This window comes from Netta rufina, assembly GCF_964035555.1.
Source record: "Netta rufina genome assembly, chromosome: Z".
NCBI classification, from domain to species: Eukaryota; Metazoa; Chordata; class Aves; order Anseriformes; family Anatidae; genus Netta; species Netta rufina.
Window position 1 is genome coordinate 19,708,792 of NC_140126.1, and position 22,524 is coordinate 19,731,315.

Here is a 22,524-nt window from a genome sequence, read left to right on the forward strand (position 1 = left end):
CAGTCAAGTCTTACCAGAACATCTTCCTTGCGCTTCCCCCACATGATGGACAAAGAAAACGTGTAACACGCTTTGTAAGCGAGGGTTGTTTTTTGTTTTGTTTTGTCTTTTCCCTTACCTGGAGTTTGGTGATTTGGCTTCTCCCCCTGGCCCTTCTGCCATGTTTTGATGATTGAACTGTTCTGTTTGGAGGCATCTGCTCTCCATCTGTGACCTATGACTAATGAGAGAACATGAGTTCTGTTGGGAAATATACTTCAATCTCATTTTTTTTTTCTTCCTGAGTGTCTCACATGTTCTATTCTGTCTTGCCAAATGTCAAAATATTATCTTTTGCAAGTCTTTGAAGAGTGATTGCTATTGGTGGAATAAAATTTCTAAACCAAAAAATGAAGTTTCTTCACCCTTTTTCTTACATGTGTTCCCCAAAGCTTGGAACAGAAAATTCCTTTTTTTTCCTTTTTGGTATGGAAATGTTTTAAAGGAAATTCAAAACATACTAGAGTATATGAATATACTAGATTAATTTATTAAATATGCAAATTGTTTGTGTGGGTCAGACCTAAGCATTCAGTATTATCTATAAATTAATACCTTTTAACCATCATGTGTTTCCTTCTTCTGATTCATAAATTATAAGGCAAGAAGAAACCAGTAGGATCACCTACTCTGACATTCTACAGGAAACATGACATGGAGTAATAGTGCTAGAGGTTTAGTAATTTGGTCTTCTCAGTCAAGGTAATGTGTTTACTTAATCATTGACAAATTTGAGAAAATGAACACTCAGAAAGCCAGGATCCAGGAGCTAGAGCTTCAGAAGTGGTATGCATATTCAGTGCATGCTAGAAGTCCAGCACCCAAATGAAATGAGATATCGCTGAACATCGTTTTAATGCACAGGTAATATGTGCATATGAAATATTAAAGTATCTGCAAAGGTTTAGGTGATTTCATTTTAAGCATTCTTTTTTACGTGAAAGTGTTACTGTAAAAGTAAGTATTCTAACATATGCATGCTAAAGATGCATATAACAAGATATTGATAGCCAATGTAATTAATCTATTTTATGGAAAAGCTCATACAAAAAAAATATTTTGTAGTTATGGACATTGTTAGTGTCAGAGGAGGCATTAAATTTCTTGAGCTTCTTGCTCGGAGGGTTGCATTACTCAGTGGCCTCTTTGGAAGCAGATAATACCACACGATAAAAATGAAGGTTGGAGGTACCTTTTTAATTCTGTTTTTCATACACATCTACAAACATTTCAAAAAAATACTTACAAACATTTGTGTGCTCAAAAATATTTTTCTTCTGTGGAGACTTTGTTTACTGAACCACTTTTCTGAAAGATACCAAGGAACAGTGTGAACAAAACACTCGTAAACCATGACTGGGGGACTTTGCTTATCAGTAGATGATAGCCATTGTGTGCTTGAAGGTAGTACTATCAACACAACCATTGAAGATAAATGAAGGCAAATGTAGGACTTCCACTTCAAATGCTGTAGAAGTACAAGTAGTTAAAATATAATTCTTCATATAATGATTTGTGAGGAATGTGGTGCTTTGTTTGTCTGTGAGTGGTATAGGACTTTGTTTTTAAACTATTTGTGTTTAATACAAATTTTATGAGAGCAATGCCAGTTAATCTACTGACTCGGGCATTTATTAGATGGTGTATTCCCACGAGTCCTATGTCAAAGTGAGGGCTACTATTCCCTCAAAAATCTTGCAGAACAAGGGAAACTGATGCAGGAGGCAATTTGCTCCTGCCTTTATGACTGTGGGGGGACTAAAGGTTTTGTTTGTTTTTTCTTTCTTTAATTCTCTTATGGTGGTATTCACAAAGCATAAAACATTTTAAAAACAAAAGTAAAAATAGGAGAAATGGCAGTTTTGTCCTTTCTGTACATTGCTTCTAAAGGCATACTTCTGCTGTGATGCAGATAGAAACCTTAAATTAGGTAATGGGCTAATGGGCCGGATGAGTAGTGAGGTGATTACTCTTCCTGATGGCTAAGAATTGTAGCACACCCTTTTTCTGTCACCTTACCTCATCCACGCCCTCTTCTAACCTGTTGGAGATGTTTGTCTCATCTACGTGTTATGCCTAAGTTTTTAGACTGTAAGCTTTTTCCAGCAGAGGCTGTCATTTGTTGTGTATGATGTCTAGAACAATGAGGTCTTGGAGTAGTATTGCACATATAAAGAGCAGTAATGTTTTTCACAATTATGTTCTTTTGCACGTTGCACCAAGTCATTTTATTCTTGAGAGCAGCAGGAGATGTGTTGTCTTCTAATTTGTGAACAGATCTTGAAATAGAACTGGACCACTCCAGTTTTGCCTCATTTCTTTAAATTGACTCCGTTGCAGTCTAAAGAAGGAAGGCCACAGTCTGAAATGGTTTTACAATTTTGAACAACAAAAAACATTAAGTCAAAGTTTAGTTTTACATAAAACCTAGAGAAAAAAACACCTAAAACAAATGCATTTATCACTTATCCCAAAAACTTTATCAGACAAAAGCATCATTCTATCTACCAATGTCTTTTTTTTAAAAAAAATAGACATATGTTTATTGGGAGGAATACCATGTGGCTGTACATTTGTGTACATGTGACTTTCTGGTTTCCAGAAGAAAAGAGATGTATAAAAACAAACACAGATTACTTTTTCACATATTTGTTGTATTTTAGTATTGGAAAATAAAATGCACAATATTGTTAATGTACTTAATGAGTATAGCGGTTAGAAAGATTTCAAGTAAATGCATTTAAGTGTACTTAATTTCAGTTGATTTGATGTTTTTAAGTAAGATGGAAAGCACCTTCCTCTAACAGTGAAAGATAATAGTTTTGCTTAAGGCTTACTGGATATTTTTTTCCTTCCCTTCTCCCAGTAGACTGAATTTATAAAATGACAATATTGAATGACTACTATGTACTACTTGTATTGAAAACATGTGTCTTGAGGGTATGATTTCTCTTGAATTATCTCTTGAATGAGAAATTTTGACTTCCACTTTGTACTGTGGTTGCACACCACCAGTTTGCCTCAACAAGATCATTGAATTTCTATGCTTGGCTTCACATACGTAGTACTGATAAGCTTCTGAGGAGGCTATCAGGATAATTTAACTACTTTTTATACTTGGCTAATGCTGTGATAAGAAATTGATTTGTTAAGTGTAGCAATTTGTAATTTTCCAGTTTAATCTTAAAACATCCTCATTGAACTTCATTGTCATCAGTGATAAGTTGTCTTGAATGATCGTGTTGTATGTATATAATAGTTTCAGACCTATTTTTGTTAGTCTGGCAGTTTTCAGAGGCTTGATTCCATCAGAAGGTATGTTGGTTTCAAAGCAAGTGTTGGCTGAGAAAAAACAGGGGTTTGCTTAACATTAATATTTTTGCTGTCAAAATGAATAAACCTCCTCTTCAGTTAGCTCCTTGAGATCTTGAGAAGCAACCCCAGGCTGAAAAAAGCACATTCAGCTGGTCTGGCTTTCTGGATGTTGGATGTTTGTTTTTTTTTTTTCAAAAGTGCGTGCTTAACTACCCTTACCCTAAAAAAAAAAAAAAAAAAAAGAGAGAGAGAGAAAAAAAAGGTAGTGATCTCTAATGATCTCACGTGGTTGGCAGCCCAGATTCATCTGAAAAACAGCACTGTGCCCTGCAGCACCATACTGGGGTGTGTGCTTAAGACTGACTCAGAAGAGATCATCATCATTTCCTGCAGCAAGCTAGTTAGCCTAATGCTGCGTAGCATGAGATGTGGCAAAATCACAGCACGAGGTGATATGGCTACAGGCATTTGGACTATTAAAGCTAGACTTGTAAAGGATATGACGTCTAGTTTTCTATCATGTTGCAGCATTTTTCTCATCACTACCAAAGATGAATGACATGTTACTACTTTTCTACAGCAATAAAGTATGCTGTGAGACATGAGTGAATAGGAAGACCAGAATTTGTCCTTTGGAGGGAGTAACTAAATTAACTTTTAAAGGTATAGCTAATCCAGCATATTGAATAGTCAATTTAAACTAACTTGTTTTTAGATCTCTACTGAGCTCTAATATATCAAGCCTACAAGTATCAGTAATGTAATTTTCAGTCCAGCTTCAGTCCCACAGAATTCCTGGGAGCCTTGCAGATTTCTGCAGAATGATACTGTATCTCCTGTGTCTCTGATTCCTCGTGTTAAATAAGTGTGAAGATGTTGTTATTTTTCATTTACTGGAAAAATAATTAAAAAAAGAAAAGAAAAGTCAGGGAACGAAACATGCTATTTTTCTGTAAGAACTTTAAGAAATAAAGGATCTGTATGAACTTGTAAGCAGTTCCTTTAATCATGTGACATGTAATTGAATGCTATAGAAGCAAGAGATTACCAAATTTCACCAAGTTTCAGGAAAAAATACAAATTACTGAATGCCAGTTTACCAAGGAATGTCTTGGTATATTGTTTTTAATTTATTGCTAACTTTTTAAAATTTAGAGTTGTCATTACTTTCCTGTATCAGCTAAATTTGTGCTGGTCACAGTGAGGTAAAAGATTATACATCCTAGTAAAAACTATTCAGATCTCTTTAATCAGTTCAAGCTAGGTTGAGAAAACAATCAGTCACTTTTTAATTGGTCACACACCCATATGTACATCAAATTAGTTGTCCAGCCCTTCCTAACTGTGTTACCATGACCAGCAAAAACTTTCTTGAGATTTTGAAGGACTGAAAAATCATTCAGGTTTAATGTTGAGTTATACATTTGTAAAAGGGAGTTGATTTTAAAAGCATGTGATTGTGTTAACATGGATTTATATGAATGCTTTACCATTCAACTTGTCTTAAAAGGCAGAATCTGTTTTATATGAGTAATGGTGATTTTTATAGCTGTAATTTGAAGACAGAAAATAACAATGAATGTCTCTCCTCTTTTATTATAGAATCATAGAATCACAGAATGGTTTGGGTTGGAAGAGACCTTTGAGATCGCCCAACTCCAGCCCCCCTGCCATGGGCAGGGACACCTCCCACTAGACCTGGCTGCCCAAAGCCCCATCCAGCCTGGCCTTGAGCACCTCCAGGGCTGGGGCATCCACAGCTTCTCTGGGCAGCCTGAGCCAGGGCCTCACCGCCCTCTGACTAAAGAACTTATTCCTAATAGCTAATCTAAATCTACTCCCTTTTAGTTTAAAGCCATTACTTCTTGTCCTATCACTCCACTCCCTGACCAAGAGTCCCTCCCCAGCTCTCCTGTAGGCCCCCTTTAAGCAAGGTCTCCCCAAAGCCTTCTCTTCTCCAGGCTGAACAGCCCCAACTCCCTCAGCCTGTCTTCATAGGAGAGGTGCTCCAGCCCTCTGATCATCCTCATGGGCCTCCTCTGGACTTCACAGAATCACAGAATTGTCAAGGTTGGAAGAGACCTTCAAGATCACCTAGTCCAACCTCTGACCTAACACTAACCAGTCTTCTACTAAACCATATCCCTAAGCTCTACATCTAAACGTCTTTTAAAGACCTCCAGGGATGGTGACTCAACCACTTCCATGGGCAGCCCATTCCAATGCTTAAAAACACTTTCAGTAAAGAAATTCTTCCTAATATCCAACCTAAACCTCCCCTGGTGCAACTTTATCCCATTCCCCCTTGTCCTGTCGCCCTCAAGCTTTCTACCTCGTCCTTTCTATCCTTGAGCAGATCAACACATGCACCTGACTTGGTGTCATCTGCAAACTTACTGAGGGTGCACTCAATCCCCTCATCCAGATCATCAATAAAGATATTAAAGAGAACTGGCCCCAGTACTGAGCCCTGGGGGATTTGCTCCAACAGCTCCATGTCCTTCTTGTGCTGGGTCCCCATGACTGAACACAACACTCCGGGTGGGGTGTATATTCAATACGTTTGGCTTTTGCTGATGTTCTCTTGTCTTTCATATACATGCATTGGTTTGGCTTTTGAGCTCAGTATCTGCTGGAGGTGATTTGTAAAGATTTGGAAAGTTGGGCAAGAGCTTATATTAGTAGAAAGTCAAATGTTTGACAGACTAAATCACTGAACCAAATCAGAGGTTTGGGGCATCTATTTTGCAAAATCCAGGAGATGAAGGATTACTGTTCAAACTGTCAGAATGTTCTTCCTTACTGTTATAAAGGTTAGAAGATCACAGATGGCTACATTTAGTAGTTCCACTTGAACATATCTTTATCGTATCAAAAGGAAATATGTAGAAATAGTGCCAAATCAAAATTTCAGTGGAACAGAATAGTTGTGTATTAAGCTACTTAAATTATTTTTAAGTTGTACATTCAATTTGAAGTCTTCTTCATTCATACGGCTCAAGATGGCTCGTAATCTGCAAGACTTAAATGATAGAAACACAGGCGTGAATCTCAGAATAGCAACGATGATGATGCAACCTCATGGCAGTAAGCTTACATAAATGTGTGGATGGGCATGTTTTTAGCTAACATAGTGATACTTCTTAACAGAGTTTGAAGACTAACACGTGATGTGGTTGATAGAGTGAAGACATAGGGAAAGGGGGAAATGCATTCTTGCTGTAGGATGCCATAGTACTGTTTTAAAGAGAAATTGAGTGTTTCGTAGTTCTAAATCCAGCATTACTCATAGGCACAAGTTCTCATTCAAAACAGGATCAATGGAAGGAAAAAATGTGAGATATTTTTCTAATTTTTCTTTTAAGTACGTTTCTCATGTTTATTCTGAGATAACAGCTGAGCTCTTGTGTATTTATATGTAATTAACAGTTTATAAACAGGGGACGCTTTGTAAAACGGCTTTTTGTAAGAGAGTTCTAGCTCTCCTCATTGTTCATCTTTGACACAGATTCCTTCACAGCTTTATTCTTTTCTCTGTCATGTCTCTGCTGATCAGTACATTACTCCAAGCCAGAGTTTTAACTGAAGTAAAAACCAAAAATCCAGACACATCTGTTCTTGCAGGATTACAGAGTTTTGAGATTTTTTTTTCTATACTTTGTGATACTAGAGTTCTTGTAGGGATGGGCATGTGAAGGAAAAGGACTACACATTGAACCACGCTATCCAGTTTCTTCACATGTCCAAGCCAGCCTTAATTTTTATTTGGATTTGTATAGATTTTAACACATGGTTTTCTAATGCAGAAATCTTTGTGGATTAAAGTTAGTTTTTGACTGTTTTCAGGTGTTTAATGTCTACTAAGTCATACTAGAACTTCTGTTTAGGGTTGTACTAAGTCTTTCTGTTGCCAAAACAGGGCCTGACACACAAATTTCCAAGAAAATCCAGAAAAGGAAAAAAAAAAAAAAAAGGCAAAAACAAACAAATACAAACCATACCTTGAAAAACCAAAAACTTGGAGTTCTCAAGTCATTGCATGAATCCAGAAGCTAGAAGTTTAGGAGTAACTATAAGTACTGCATCGTACGGTTACAATTGACAACACACTTTGGTTTCTTTAATTTTCCTGCAGTCCTGCTCGTGTTGGAATAAATGTTATTTAAACAGTTAAGTTTTAATAGAGATGTATGCCATCCCATGTAGCATAGTGGTAGTGTTTCCTGTAGCACCTCAGGTTGTTCTTGCAGCTGCCTTCAGTGCTGCTAGATCTGACACCTAAAGCTATTGTTGCTGTTGTGGTAGAAAGGCCTTCAGAGCCGTGGTTGGTAAGTTAACCAATGTATTCAAAATTGAAACGTTAACTATAATTATCACTGCTTGTTCTTTCCTCTCTGCATTTGGATGTTATTTTACTAGACCTCTTACATGATACTTCATTCCTGACACATCAGGATGAACTAAACAAATCTTTATTGTGAAATGGTTCCTCGTCAGATATTAGCTCATAGCTATTTGCATGGTATAAATCATATCCTTGCACATTTTTTTCCTTTTCTTCTTTCTGACATGTTGAGTCATTGATACTTGCTTTCATGAATCCTCTGTGACCTACTTCTATTTGTGGACAATTAGTGCATTACTTTGGTAGTGAAATGCATCTTTCCTGGTACGGGTATTTTTACAGGGCAAAGTATATGCAAAAATCTTTCTCATAAACTGCCTGTATACTCTATTCTGTGTTTAAGATGGATTTAGTCTTTTCTCTATATTCTTGTGGTTCTTGTATATCACTGTATAGATTTAAGTCCAGTACAGAAAAGAATACCGGGCATGAATGTTAATTTTCAGTTGTCATTTTGCCTTTTTTCTTTGCTCTTGATTTTTCATGAGAAAATAGGATGTTACGAGCCACTGAAGAAATCAAGACAAATATTAACAAGGAACCAAACTTACTTGGTCCTGAAAATTGCATGTTGACATTACCCACAGAAAGAAATACTGGTAAAGGCAGAATGTGGATGGATTTTCTAGGCCACGTTCATTCTTGGAGATTCATTTCATTAGAACTCTGATTGGATAACGTAGTGTTGGATGAAGTTCTGTTTAAAAGCAATGTGGTGTTTTTTGTTTCTTTTTTTTTTTTTTTCTAAAAATATTGCTACTTATTTTTCAGTAAATTTTCATGAAATATAACCATGTGGAGAAATTTAAGTTCAGATTGTGTTTTGCCAGTCACCAGTTGTGGGAAAGAGCATGAAGTATACACCACAGCAGAAAAGAAGAAAGAGTCTGTCTGAGAGATCGCAATGCAGCACTATTATGTTTTGATCTCCAGAAAATCTATTAATTTTTAGAAGATTCTAAAATACTTTTAATTATCATATGTCTATCTGAGTTTTGGATATTTGGATCATTAAAAGGACTTAGTGTATCAGGGGGAAAGGGAACATTTGGTGGCATAACATGAACGCTTTCATCAGTACTTATTTGGGATGTCCTAGATAATTTGTTTCTGACATCACTGAGTAATGCAGTCACTTGAAACTTACGCCATTGAAACGTTTTTCAGTACTGCACTATACTATTTTTAATAGTATAAATGTGCATATATATTAAGTGCCAGGTCTGTGGCAGCAAATGTAAAAAATGTAAATCATCTGCTCTTTCTTGGCTTGTATGGTGCTTGATGATTGTGTTACCAAAAAAAAAAAAAAAAGTGGCTGCATGTCAGCAGCCTTGTGCTGTCATCCCTGCTGTGATGAGTATGCCTGGAGATGTTTGAATTGCTTCACTGGAGATTATTCATACGTTTCTGGTTACATCACAGCGACTTTGCAGCGAAGCACTGCATGTATAATAGACTGCCTTCCTGAGGCCGGTGTAGTGCTGTGTGAACCGAAGTCACTCTCAGAGCTGGTATATACACTAGGCTTTTATACAAGGGTAATCATTTGAGTTATATCTGGCCAGTTAGTTATGCTGACGTAGCTACGTTGGTCCACAATTACAGTTGAAAAAGAGAGTGTATATTCTCCTGGTGTGTTCCAGTTTCCATCTGAGAAAATTTAAACCAGTAAAGACCTGTAACTACATCAGTAGGATGGGGAATAAGTTCATGTGCCTACACACCAGGGTAGACACATACCTGACTCTTAAGTACAGATAGCGCATGCATGTCTAATAGAAAATTGTGGACGAAAGAAGTGATTGATGTAGTTTTGTAAATAGTGTCAGCTGTTTGCCAGTATCCTAGAGGGTGTTTCAGTATTTTTTCTGTTAGGTTTCTTATGAAGCTTTGTTAAACAAAAAATCATAATTGACAGTTATGTTGCTTACATAATCTCAGTTTTCATTTGGAAAAAGGAAAGCCCACACGTACAGTTCTACAAATCAGTTATTTCTTGTTCTGCTATTAAAAAGATTTGACTATGTTTGGGAAACATCAGGAGCAAAAAGACTCCAGTTCATTATAGCTCCATATGACTGATGGGCAGTGCCACGTTGCCAGCCGCACGTATGTGGACGGTGATGTCTCAGTTATGAACATGGCTTGTTTGGTCACTTAACATTTCAGCATGAGTTTGCAGACAACCGGTTCCTACTGAACAAACAACCTCTTCATGAAAGCCGTCGTAGCTGGCATTACTTGATGTCCTCTTTGGCAGGCTGAACAGACACCAGCAGCTGAATGGGCACAATGAAAGGATGTGGTGTTTTTTTTTTTTTTTTCTGAGAAAATAATGCTTCTTGTTGATTAATTATGGTTTAATTATAAAATTTCTGCTCAGCTGATGGTGTAAGGAGTGGAGAACACTGCTCTCAGCGAAGAGAGGGGAGTCCTTTTGTTTGCAGACCGTGCTTTGGAGCTGCGGCCAGCCTGCGCACGCTCAAATGGGGCACTGATGGTGCTCCCAGAGGTCTCATGGGAACAGCCACAGTTTTCAGGTTGAGTGCCTCATAGATAAATGTTCATATTTGGGCTCCTAACCAGTAAAGGGCATGGTTTTCAAACAGCCGTATTTTGTTCTAAGTAGTGATTTAAAAAAGTCTGTTTTCTTAGTTCCGGTGTATTAATAGTTTGCCTGAGCACTGTTGAATACTTGTGTCCGAGCAGAAGACAGTACATAATATTAATTACAAAATGTCTGTTGTTTGTTGAATGGAAAGTTTGGAACCAAGCACGACATTACTAGCCAGACCAAGAAAGTGGTTGTCCTGCTCCGCACTGTGCACACAACAAGTACTGTGTGCAGTTTTGGGTGCCACAGTGTAAGAAGGATATAAAAACTGTTAGAGAGCCTCCAAAGGAGGGCTACAAAGGTGGTGAAGGGTCTAGAGGGAAAGATGTCTGAAGAGCAGCTGAGGCCCCTTGGTTCGTTCAGCCCCGAGCAGAGCAGGCTGAGGGGAGGCCTCATGGCGGCCTGCAGCTCCCTCAGGAGGGGAGCGGAGGGGCAGGCGCTGAGCTCTGCTCTCTGGGGACAGCGACAGGACCCGAGGGAACGGCATGGAGCTGGGACAGGGGAGGGTCAGGCTGGGGGTTAGGGAAAGGGTCTGCGCCCAGAGGGTGCTCGGGCACTGGGACAGGCTGCCCAGGGCAGTGGGCACAGCACTGAGCCTGATGGAGTTCAAGAAGTGTTTGGACAGCGCTCTCAGACACATGGTCTGAGTTTTGGGTGGTCCTTTGGTGACCCAGGAGTTGGACTTGAGGATCCTTGTGGGTCCCTTCCAACTTGAGGATATTCTATGATCTTTTCAGGAAGTTCAGTTATAAAATGAACAAGACTATTTTTCTGTTACTTGCAGTAATTCCTTTAAAGAAAGAGTGCAAACCTATCTTAAAAAAAAAAAAAAAAAAAAAAAAAAAGAGGGAGAGAGGAATAAGACAATGTCAAAGTGACATAAAAAACCCGAAGCTCATTTCTGTTCTTTTGCAGATGCTCAGTAGGCAACTGTACGTCACAGTTGAAATGCTTTTGAGTCTGTGGGCCCTCTACTGTGTTTTTCAGGAGGTTAACTAATGTGGATGCTCATGGTATCCTTTTTACTGGGAGAATGTTTCTTCTGGAGACTAACATACTAACACTGTTGAAAGATCTCTTCCTCCCTTCCACTCCCCGCCATATTGCAACAAAAGGAAGTCTGGTTTTGTTATTGTTCAGGCACATCAAACTCTCAGAAACTGCTGCTGAATTTAGCATTGAAAATTACATACCCGTCTCTTAGGTCTAATGCAGGGAACCTTCTCTGAGTAACACAATTTGGAACAAGCCATAGTTCAGTAATTCATGTAATCTTGTTTATACAAGAAAAAACCTGAGGTCAGGATATTTGTCAGCACAAGGGAAGGGGGTTTCTCTTTTTTTTTTTTTTTTTCTTAGACTTTGTTACAGAGTTGTGTTTCAATGGCATAACATTTCTTCCATTTTTTTTCTCCTGTAAAAGTGTGTTTTACTTCACTTCTATTTAATGCTGGTTGTATTGTGCTGTGAAAACGTTCCACTGAAGTACTGACATTCAGTACAACATATTTAAAATAAAATTGAATCAGCATTCTTTTCATTTTTCTGCTCTTGCACACTCTTCTTGTGGACCTTCTTCTCCCAGAAGGTTAAAATTACAGATATGCATACACATATTTGGCTTGCTTTTTGGGTGTGATTGTTTACAGATGAGCTATAATCTTTACTTTTTTTGGTGTGGATTAGCTAAAGTGAAATCTACTGGTTTCAGAAAAACCGTGACTCCTTAAAAGGCAGAATTCTCCCAGGAATAAAAAGATAAGTAACGAGCTAGTGATCATCAAAGTATTGTATCCTAGTACAAGACAGAATTTGAATTTTAAAATAGGAAAGTGAACACTTAGCTTGCAGAAGTTTTGGTGACATTTTAATAGATCTTATTTTCTAGTATGGGAAAAATCAATTATTTAGCAGTTAGTGAGGAGTATTACACTTCTCAGTCAGAGAACAGATCACTTGATACAATGGCAGTGTCTCCCACCTTCTTTAGTTTCATGCTCAAGTAGGAGTGAGAAAATTCCATGCTCTTGTATTCAAAGCATTTATTCATCATGTGCTCTTCCATAGTTTTGATAGGATGGGAGGTACCAAATTTAAAAATGGAGAAAAGCAGTCCTGCCTGGACTCATTACTCTTGTGAGCAAAAAATGTCAGTATTTAATTATAGGAGAAAGAAGTCAGGTATAAATATAGTTTATTTTAGGGATTAAAATGGAAGAGAATTACGGGGTTTGAAAGTGAAACAATGCAAAATCTTTATACTACACACAACTGGCAATTTCCTACCCTCAAATTTTAAGATTTGACTAATTTTGTGGCACTTCTAATAGATGATTTAAAAAAAAATTAAAAGAAACTGTCCTAAAAATTGTGAAATTATGTGTGGAAAATATTTCTAGGAGCTTTTCTCACGGGGACAGTTTCTGGAGTAGAGCAGACTGAGTTTGATATAATGTGTATTCTTTGGGTTAATAAGCCTCTGATCCTTTTTTGTGAAAGCAGTGTTAGCAACAAACTATTTTGACAGATAGAAACTTCTGTAGCAGGAAGCAGAGCAGGCTAAACCATTTCTTCCCCTTTCTGTTTCCTACCCCCAAATGAAAGTGGATCAGTTGTTTCTGAGGTACTTCCATATAGACATCTACTCTAGCTGTCTACTGAAGCACCAAAGTTTTTAGGCCATTTCTACATGTAGATTTGTGATAATTCCAGAGTGGCAGACTTTAACCCTTAGAGACTTTTTTAAGTATTGCTAGCATGCATGCTTTTTCAATGACAAGAAACACTCCGTAAAAGTACTCTGTGCCATTTGGGAAATGCTTTTTAACATTATGAGGAAGTCTTTCTCATCACCCTGACCCACCAGGCCCATGGCATACAGCGACTTAAGAGCAGCGGTGCCCATAGGGGCTGCTGCTGGGGACAGCTACCAGCTGGCAAGAAGCTGAGAAAGCTGAGAGGTGCCGGGTCTAAATGGAAAACAGAATGAGAGAGCTGGGGAGAAAAGGGACAGGGTTTCATCGTCGTAGGTATCTGGATAAGCAGGTCTTCTGTCTGCAGTTTGGAGGCACTCCCACTTTTTATCTTAATTCTGAGCTATGCTGGCCTCAGTTTCAACCAGAGTTACAGAAAGCTCAGGGTTTGAGCTTGGCTCCCTTGCAGTACCGGAACAGCCTGGGGAATTGGCTGTGGTTGAGCCTGGGTGGACGCTGTTCAAAAGAAATAAGTCTGGAACAGGCCCCACTTCATCTTTGCATCTTTGGTGTGGTTTGTTTGCCTTTTACATTTTTTTTTTTTTTGAAAGGCCAAATTAGGTGAAAGTTATGAGTAGATATGCTAGTCTATTTGATGAAAGCGTGGAAAAGGTCTTGCCCTGTATCTTTATTGGAGCTGGGGGTGGAACTGTGAGGGGGACATCCACCAGCTGTCCCATCCTCTGAGTCTGGACTGTGCGTGTTGGGAGCAGCAGCAGCCACGGGGCATCAGCGCAGCTCCCAGACTGACTGAGCAGCAAGCATCTGTCACAGGCTGGCTGTAGTAGGCAGAAGGCAGCACTCCAGCCTGGTGCTCTGGAGGGGCCCGTGGCAGTGAATGGCAGCCCCATCTGACCTCCCCTGATTTCTCCCATGCTGTTGATGAGCAAGGAGGCAGCATCAGAAACATCCTGTCCCCAGCCTAGGTTTAAGGTGACCACCACAACACGGTAAGAAATGTCTGGCCACATCCGCGTATCCCAAGAGACATACCAAGAGCTTGTAGTCTAAAGCCACAATCTAGAGTGGCAGGATCTAGAGATCTAGGATTAACGTGAACCTGCTGGGGATGGCCAAGTGTTTTAAAGCCCATGAAGCCTGTGTTTTAAAGCCCTGTCTGTGCTGAGGCTGCGATAGACATGCGTTCCAGTAAATTGGGTATTTCCTGTCTGATGCAAATGATGTCTGGCAGGGCAAGGCGCTGCTTCACGTGATTAACATCTCAAAACTATTGATGCTTTGATCTTCACAGGTGTGATGTGCTCTGTGTTGTTTTTTTTTTTTTCTAAGGGACTGCTAGTTAAATTGTATAAACCTATCAATGTAGCTCTTTTTTTTTTTTTTTTCAGTTAGATGTTTCCAGCTTTTTTCATCTCCTGAATTATGTAATGGTGATCATAGTGGTGAGTTAGGCCATCCCTGTCTATTTTTGCTCTGATTCTTGTCCTGTCTTACTATTTATCTTTCTGTTTTGAAAGAGAAGTAATTGTGTGTTGAGGAGTTAAGTTGAATATCTCGGTATGATGGCAAAAGCACTTTTCAGCTATTACCTTGGTTTATATCACCTCCCAGAACACAGATGAAATCTTGAAAAAATAAGGTCTAGAAGCAGTGGGTTAGAAACGATTACATCAATGTGTCCTCAACAGCCTGCATGATACAAGGTTGCCCAAACTGCATTTTGAAGATAATAAAGAAAAATTCTGCAGTCTTGCTTCTGATCCTGAGTGGTTTTGTCCATTCTCCACTCTCTGCCCACTTTGCATAAATCAGATTTTATATCTTGTAGGCAGGTATTTTATAAATATTGTACAAATATAGAGTTAATAATTAACTTAAATACTCGTTTCATTTTGCATAATTAAATATTTATCTGTGTAGAAAGTTAAAACTGAATCTGTCCTTTGGAAGTTACAACAGGTAGAAATACACCGTTTTAGGTTTTTAGGAGAGATTTGGATTTTAAATATTGTTGTTGGATTTTTATTTGTGAAGAGGAAAAAATATGGATCAAAATTGCTAGGAGTAAAAATAAGAAGTCAGTGGAGCTGAATACATTGAAGGCAGATGTAACTATCACCAGGCAAAGACCTAATGAACTATCTGTTTATTTGTTTTGTAAAGCACTGTGGGAATGGAGATTGAAAGGCCGTCTGCAGCATTAGAAGCCTGCCTTTGTGACAGTGTGTGACGATCTTCCTCGGGTCTGCAGAGAGTTGGCAGATGTTTTTGCAATTTTGTGATGCATCTTGGCAGATGTTATTCCAGTGATGCTGACTGATGCACGTTTGAACTCTATAGACAGTCTGTGCAGAGGATCATGTTTCCAGCTGGTTGCATTTTCTATTTTATTTTCTATTTTATTTTCTATTTTATTTTCTATTTTATTTTCTATTTTATTTTCTATTTTATTTTTTACTTTTAGAAAGATAAGGAGATGAGCGAGGTCTCCTCCTTTGTGCCATTGAGGAAAATCAAAGTCTTTGTGATAGGGAGGCAGCTGGTAGGCTGTAGTAATGGCAGGGAAATCGCTGTTGAACACAAATATGTAAATACCAGGAAAGGACCCTGAGCTCACTGTCCAAGTTCACCCAGGCAAGAGCCGAATCTAAAACATTCACAGCTGTGTTGAAAAAATCCAGGACATACTCTGCTAAACTAGGGCTGCTAGCAGATGCATGCATCGCTGTTTTGTCCTGTTCATTAGGTTTTGACAGCACTCTTTTCTTTTCAGCACACAGACTAAAACTGGCCTCATTCAGGTTGATTAAAGCTTAAATACAAGAGAGTAAAAACATGAATACATCCATTATACAGTGAAACTTTACAGCAAATTCCAAGACTGTTTTTCCAGGTCATTAAAGATTGATAGGGAATAACTCCATGCAGTGAGTGGGATATATAATAAACATTATTTCTCTGTGTGTGGCTATATGTGTATATATAGGATATTTTAATATATAACCTAGTATATGTCTGCATATAAATATATGTCCTTATACATGTGAATACGTGCATACATACATAGCAGATTTGGAAACGTGAATGTGCAGGCGTAAGCCAGTAAAAATACACTGGAAAATTTTGCTGTGTGATGCTAAATGGATACGAGTATGGAACACTGTAAATCACTAAAAGAATGAATTTTAAATTCTTCATTTATTTTTTTTGCTCACCTTCAGATGTTTTGCACTTTTCTTTCAGTGGCAGCACATCAAAAATTTACCAACTCCAGTCTTTAAGTTAAGAAATGTCTCTCAAAATCGGAGATCTTTGCTTCCTTACTCTGCAGTCTCACTTAGCTATAGGGTAGAACAGGACAGCAGATCACACGGAGTAGAGCTTGTGGATTTTGCTCATGTAACCCTAATTCCACAGTGTTCAGAGAGGAGCAGTCACGGTTGATCTGCTGCCATTTAAAAAGTGGTCTAGGTATGAAGCTACTGGGCCACGTGCTACTCGGACTTCCTAGATCAGGAAATGCTTCATCAAGTATGACCATAAAGGTGCCTGTTGGCAGGGAAGCCACTGTGAGGTACCAGCGTGCACCATCTCTTCATCACAGCTGTTACCTGTGTTCTTCTGAGTTAGTGCCCTGCAGAACCTCCATGGATTCTGGAGAGGTTGGAAGCACTCACCAAACTGCTTTTTAATGCCAAGGACTTTTCCTTTTCCTTTTCCTTTTCCTTTTCCTTTTCCTTTTCCTTTTCCTTTTCCTTTTCCTTTTCCTTTTCCTTTTCCTTTTCCTTTTCCTTTTCCTTTTCCTTTTTCCTTTTCCTTTTCCTTTTCCTTTTCCTTTTCCTTTTCCTTTTCCTTTTCCTTTTCCTTTTCCTTTTTTTTTTTTTTTTTTTTCCTACAAAAACAAAACACAAAACAGTGAAAGGCAGTGAATTCCTCATATGTTTTAATTTTTATTTTTTCTAACTCAGGGTAGTGTGCTCTGTTGACTCTTCAGTTTTGGTGTTCATGAAGATAAAAAAGTAATGATGGTACCATAGTTAGGTAGCTTCAAAACAGGTTAAATATAACTGAAATATAAATTAAATTAAACTTTTCTGTAAATACAAAGTGGCTACATCGGAGTCTTGCTAGGGTCAGCATGTTCCTCCTGAGGTAGTTTTCAGCTATGCTTTTTTAACACCAGAACAATTTCAACCACCTTCCCTATCCCACAGCCTTTATGCTAGAGCTGATCCTGCATTATTAATGTGTTTTGTGTCTGCGTGGTCAGGCTTTGCGTTTGGGTGCAGCAATAGCTGATATAGTCTGTTTGTACTTAGGTTAACAAATGCAGCATTTACTCGCAATCTTTCTTAAAATAGGTGTCCCCTTTTAATCTTTACTTTCAGCTAAACAAATATGTTGTAGGGATACCAAAACTGAGAAGCTGTGTTGCAAGGTAGTGCTATGCTCAGCATACACTGTGAAAGGTGGTGAACTGTTATAAGAGCTTACAGTCCAAATCCATCTTTATTACAAGTGTAAATATTAGTAATTAAGGATATTGAAATGAAATCATTATAAGTGATTAAAGCTATGAAAGGCATGGGAAGTGATGATCTCTGTCAGTATATCCTACTTTCTATACCTTTTCGTGTGTGTTTGAGAAGCAATTAACCCTTACTGCCAGTAATTTGCTCACATATTATCCCTCTTTCTGAGGAATAAGCTTCCATTTTAGTGCGTACCTCTCACTGCTATTACTGTTTTTTGATTATCAGGAAATCTGCATTTAATATTTATCTGGATGAAGTACTGCCCCATCATGAGTATATGACTTAAAAAACTGAGTTTCTGTTTCAAGTTTGTATTATGTTTAGTTTTTCCAAGAGCTTGTTGAGTGTAGATGTATTGTAATGGCCATTACCAGTACTTTTATCTTGTGCGTTGTTAGTGGGAATCTAGCAGTTCCCACCACTTCTGCCCAAAGGGATTTTGCCTGATAGAGGAAGGATTGTGGTTATTTAAGGAGCAAGGTAATCAAGCTTTGTACAACTGGATCACATCTTTCAGCAGCTGCAGTTAACCCCTGCTTTATGAGATTAACACGGTTCAGCACAGCACGCTTTCTACACGGTGTCCTCCATTTGCTCTATCAGGTGGTACTTCTCACGGGAAGTGCTGGTTGTCTCTGCAGTTGGAGGAGTGACTCAGAGTGCTCCGTGTTCCTGATAGCAGAGCAGGGCTGAAGGAGAAATTCCCCAGCAGCGAAGAATCACGATAAGGAGGAGTGCTACGAGTGGGCAGGAGCATTGGTGGCAGAGAGTGGGAGATAAGGCAGAGGGACTTGGAAACCAAATAGGAAATTATGAATTGGATTCCAAGATAAGGAACAGTGCCAGTAATCTAGGGCACTGCTGGCACGATGTAAACTACTGCCAGATATACAGTGATCCAAGACTCCCAGCTCAGGCTGTGGGCAACAGAACCAAACCAGGGAGGATCTTCCTGGGAAAGAGAAGGAGAAAAGGGCAAAAAGCTCAAAGTTACTGTTCTCTTCAAATTTTATGTGTATCCCAAAATTTAATTGGTATTGTTGAACATGGCTGACTAAGGTTTAAAGTTTTTTAAGTTCTCTTCTCCTCTTGTACTCTCTTTGTACTCTTTTCTTCTTGGAAAAGGATATTTTCCTTCTTTTTTTTTTTTTTTTTTTTTTTCTCAGCACTTTAAACCCTGTGTAATCTGCTGCCTGGCTTGCAGGTCTCTTCTCTGTGCCATGCAACCTGATCACGAAGAGAAATCCAAGTTTTAGAGAGCAGTGTTTTAAGAATGTATCTCTCTGTGGTTTACCAAGGTTTATGTTTCCCCAATTTACAGTCCTGCACTGTATAACTTTGCTGCAGACAAAGAGGCTTTCTTTCAGGTCTGTCTTTCATCAGTTGGTTTATCTTGTCAGATTTGAATGGGAGAAGAATAGATTTACGAAGACAATAGAAGGGAAAAGTTACTTGATGTGTGCAGGGATCTAGAATAAATGATTTTGTCTGCAGAATTGCTCTAACTTCGGAGTTTCTTTGTACATGAGGACTGCTGTTTCAAGGCTAAATACTTCTGTTAGCAATGCTTTTGCTACCTCCTTGGTGGGACCCTGCTTCCTGTTTGCAGTGTTCTAGCAGCTGAGATCATCTTTCTAAGTTCCCCAGAGGTGTTTTTTTCTTCACCCACAAAGAGCCTCTTCTATTCTACCATTAACCTGGGGAATGCGTTCTGTTTTAGGGATTATACAGGATGGCTACATACATGATTTCAGAATCTGTGGAGCAAAAAAAAAACAAAGCTATGGGATGAGCTCTAGCAGGGATTTGTCCTTGCATGCAGCACTTTATGTTTTACGTTACTCATAGGACAAATAGAGGAGAATTCACATTTTTGACTTTACATCTCTTGAGAAAATCATGGAATCACAGAACTGTAGGGGTTAGAAGGGACCTCGAGAGATCATCGTGTCCAACCCCCCTGCCAAAGCAGGTTCCTCAGAGCAGGCTGCCCAGGTAGGCATCCAGACAGGCCTTGAATATCTCCAGAGAAGGAGACTCCACAGCCTCCCTGGGCAGCCTGTCCCAGTGCTCTGTCACCCTCACTGTGAAGAAGTTCCTTTGCATGTTGTTGCGGAACTGCCTGTGCTCCATCTTGTGACCATTACCCTTTGTCCTGTCCCCACAAACCACTGAAAAGAGGTTGGCCAAATCCCTCTGTCCCCCACCCCTCAGATATTTATGTACATTGAGGAGATCCCCTCTGTCATCTCTTCTCCAGGCTGAACAGACCCAGGTCTCTCAGCCTTTCTTCATAGGGAGAATGCTCCAGGCCCCATATCATCTTTGTGGCCCTCTGCTGGACTCTTTCCAGGAGACCCCTGTCCTTCTTGTACCGGGGAGCCCAGAACTGGACACAGTACTCCAGGTGAGGCCTGACCAGGGCAGAGTAGAGGGGGAGGATCACCTCCCTTGACCTGCTGGCCACGCTCCTTTTAATGCACGCCAGGATCCCACTGGCCCTCTTGGCCACAAGGGCACAGTGCTGGCTCATGGTCAACCTGCTGTTGGACCCCAGGACCTTCTTCTCTCCAGCAGCTCCTCTCCAGCAGGTCGCCCCCCAGCCTGTACTGATACTTCGTGTTGTTCCTTCCCAGGTGCAGGACTCTACACTTGCTCTTGTTAAACCTCATTTGGTTTCTTCCTGCCCAGCTCTCCAGCCTGTCCAGGTCTAAAATACTTCACTAGAATGTGATAAGTGAAATTCTTCATACAACTGCAGCCACATCTGAGCAAATAGGAAAGATTTTTTTGCAATGGCAGCTCGGGGAAGTTTTTAAAATTATGTAAGATCTTGCTATGGAGGAAATGTCCTCCTAGTCCCGATAAAGAATTCTTAAAAGTAACTGTAAAATCTAGATAACTAGAATTATGTATCTCAGATAATGTGTGAAAGATATTGCACTAATTTCACCTGTGGAATGTGAAGTTTGAATTATAATGTAAAACTGAATACAAAGAGTCTTTTATTTACAAAAAAAAAAAAAAAATGGCATAAGTGACGAAACTGTTAATTTCTGCATTTAAGTGTAAATGATACTGTACACGTGTATGTGGAATCATTCTTGTGGCAAAATTAATGAAGTGTGCCTGTGGCCTAGAACTAAAAGTAAGGTTTCTTTGATTAGAAAAGGAGAATCATCCACTACCTTTGAAATCTCTTTTGCTGGAAGCATTAACAAGGGATTAGATGATTAAAATCTTTGTTTTTTTTTTGTGGGAGATGTGACGATCCCAAGTTTTGCACATGTGAAGCTGCCTAATGTCATGTAGTAGGGTCTCTTAACCCCAGCCCGCACCACAGATGCTGTAGTGATGTCATCACATCGTTATGGATAGATACAATCTGTTGTGCCCTTTAACAAATGTCTAATGAATACTGGAAGTTTGTGTTGAATTTAGTTTTTGTTTGGAGGATTGCAAATGAACTATTACTCAAGATCTTTTAGAAGTGTAGCAGGTAAATTAAGGGTTGTCATAGTATGATATAAGAAATATTACTGAAATTACAGTGATGTTATAAAGCCAAAAGGAAGTATTTGAACCATTCTTTGATAAGAGAGCAATCAAACATAGCTCTTCAGCTGGACAAAATTTAGAGAAAGGATGGAACAACGTGGCTTTGAAATTGTTGTCTAGTAACATAAGGAGTGTTTCCTTAAGTCTTGTAACTTAACAATATGTTAAATAATAAGTATGTTAAAAATACTTGTAGTAAGGTCAACTTAATTTAAACATAATATATATATATAGTCCACACTTATAAAATTTTCCCTGTTTGGTCAGCTTAGTAATTGAAGTGTATCTATTTAAAAAGTTTTCTGTGACTTTTCCCATACTTAAAATGTGAATTCTTAAAGCATTTATTGCTTTACTTTCCTACAGTGGTAATAATAAATATACACTCACGAGTTAATGCATTGTTTAATTGATTATAATAAAAGGGATATGGTAGTTCATTGTGTAATTTGTGGAAATAAACTTTGCATTAACCTGTTAAACTGTTGGATATGGCACTCTCAGTGCTTAGCAAAATGTTTTTTGAGGGGAGACTGGTTTTCGTTTGACACTTTTTATATATTGCAAATAAATTCTATACTGCTTTATTAGTCTGCATTTCCTGACTTTTTTTCCCCTCTGGTAATAGTACAGATTCCTTTTGAATCTTTTTCACTTATTATTTATGCTATCCCAGCAGGTTACTCACGTTCATGCCCCCTTGTTTAACTCTGTCCCTTCTTTTGCATTTTATTCATCTTGTGATATTCAATTTGATCAGTTCTGGTTCCTGGCTGTTATATAGAGATCATAACATTAGAAAGTTAGACATGTTAGATGTTTAGAGACATCTACAAGTAAGATCTGAGTATGCCTGTATTGTATTAATGAAATGCTTTTTATAAAAGATTTTTCCCCCTTTTAATGGTTTTGAGTTTCTATAAACCTTTATGGGGGAAAAAAAAAATCTGATCGTAGTGCTGTAAACATTTGCATATGCACTTAAGTTTATATACAGTTAGTCTTTTTGACTTCAGGATACTATTTTCTTGTGCATGAATGTTTGCAGTCTTGAGGATTTATATTTATGAGAATATTAGTTATAGCTGAAAGAGGGGAAAAAACACTTCTGCCATCAAATATTTTAAAATGTTATGTTGTATTTAAGAAAAATGTGTCCTTTCTCAAGCTTAATAGATGTGTTAATTTACTATTTATCTTGACTAATGATCTTGTGATAAGGGAAATCAGTGGCTTTGCAGATGAAAAATGTATGAGTAAAAAAAAAAGGCATTCATCTTTGTAGGCATCATCTGTTTCATTGACAAAAGGCACAGATGTGAAATTTAACTCAATAATTAA

The 22,524-nt window shown here is 38.6% G+C and overlaps 1 protein-coding gene across 3 annotated transcripts in view; it reads left to right on the forward strand.

Moving 5' to 3' along the window:
* The window catches only part of MAST4 (microtubule associated serine/threonine kinase family member 4), a 214,589-nt gene that overhangs the window by 117,750 nt on the left and 74,315 nt on the right, over positions 1–22,524 (forward strand). The gene's annotated exons all lie outside the window — the stretch shown is intronic.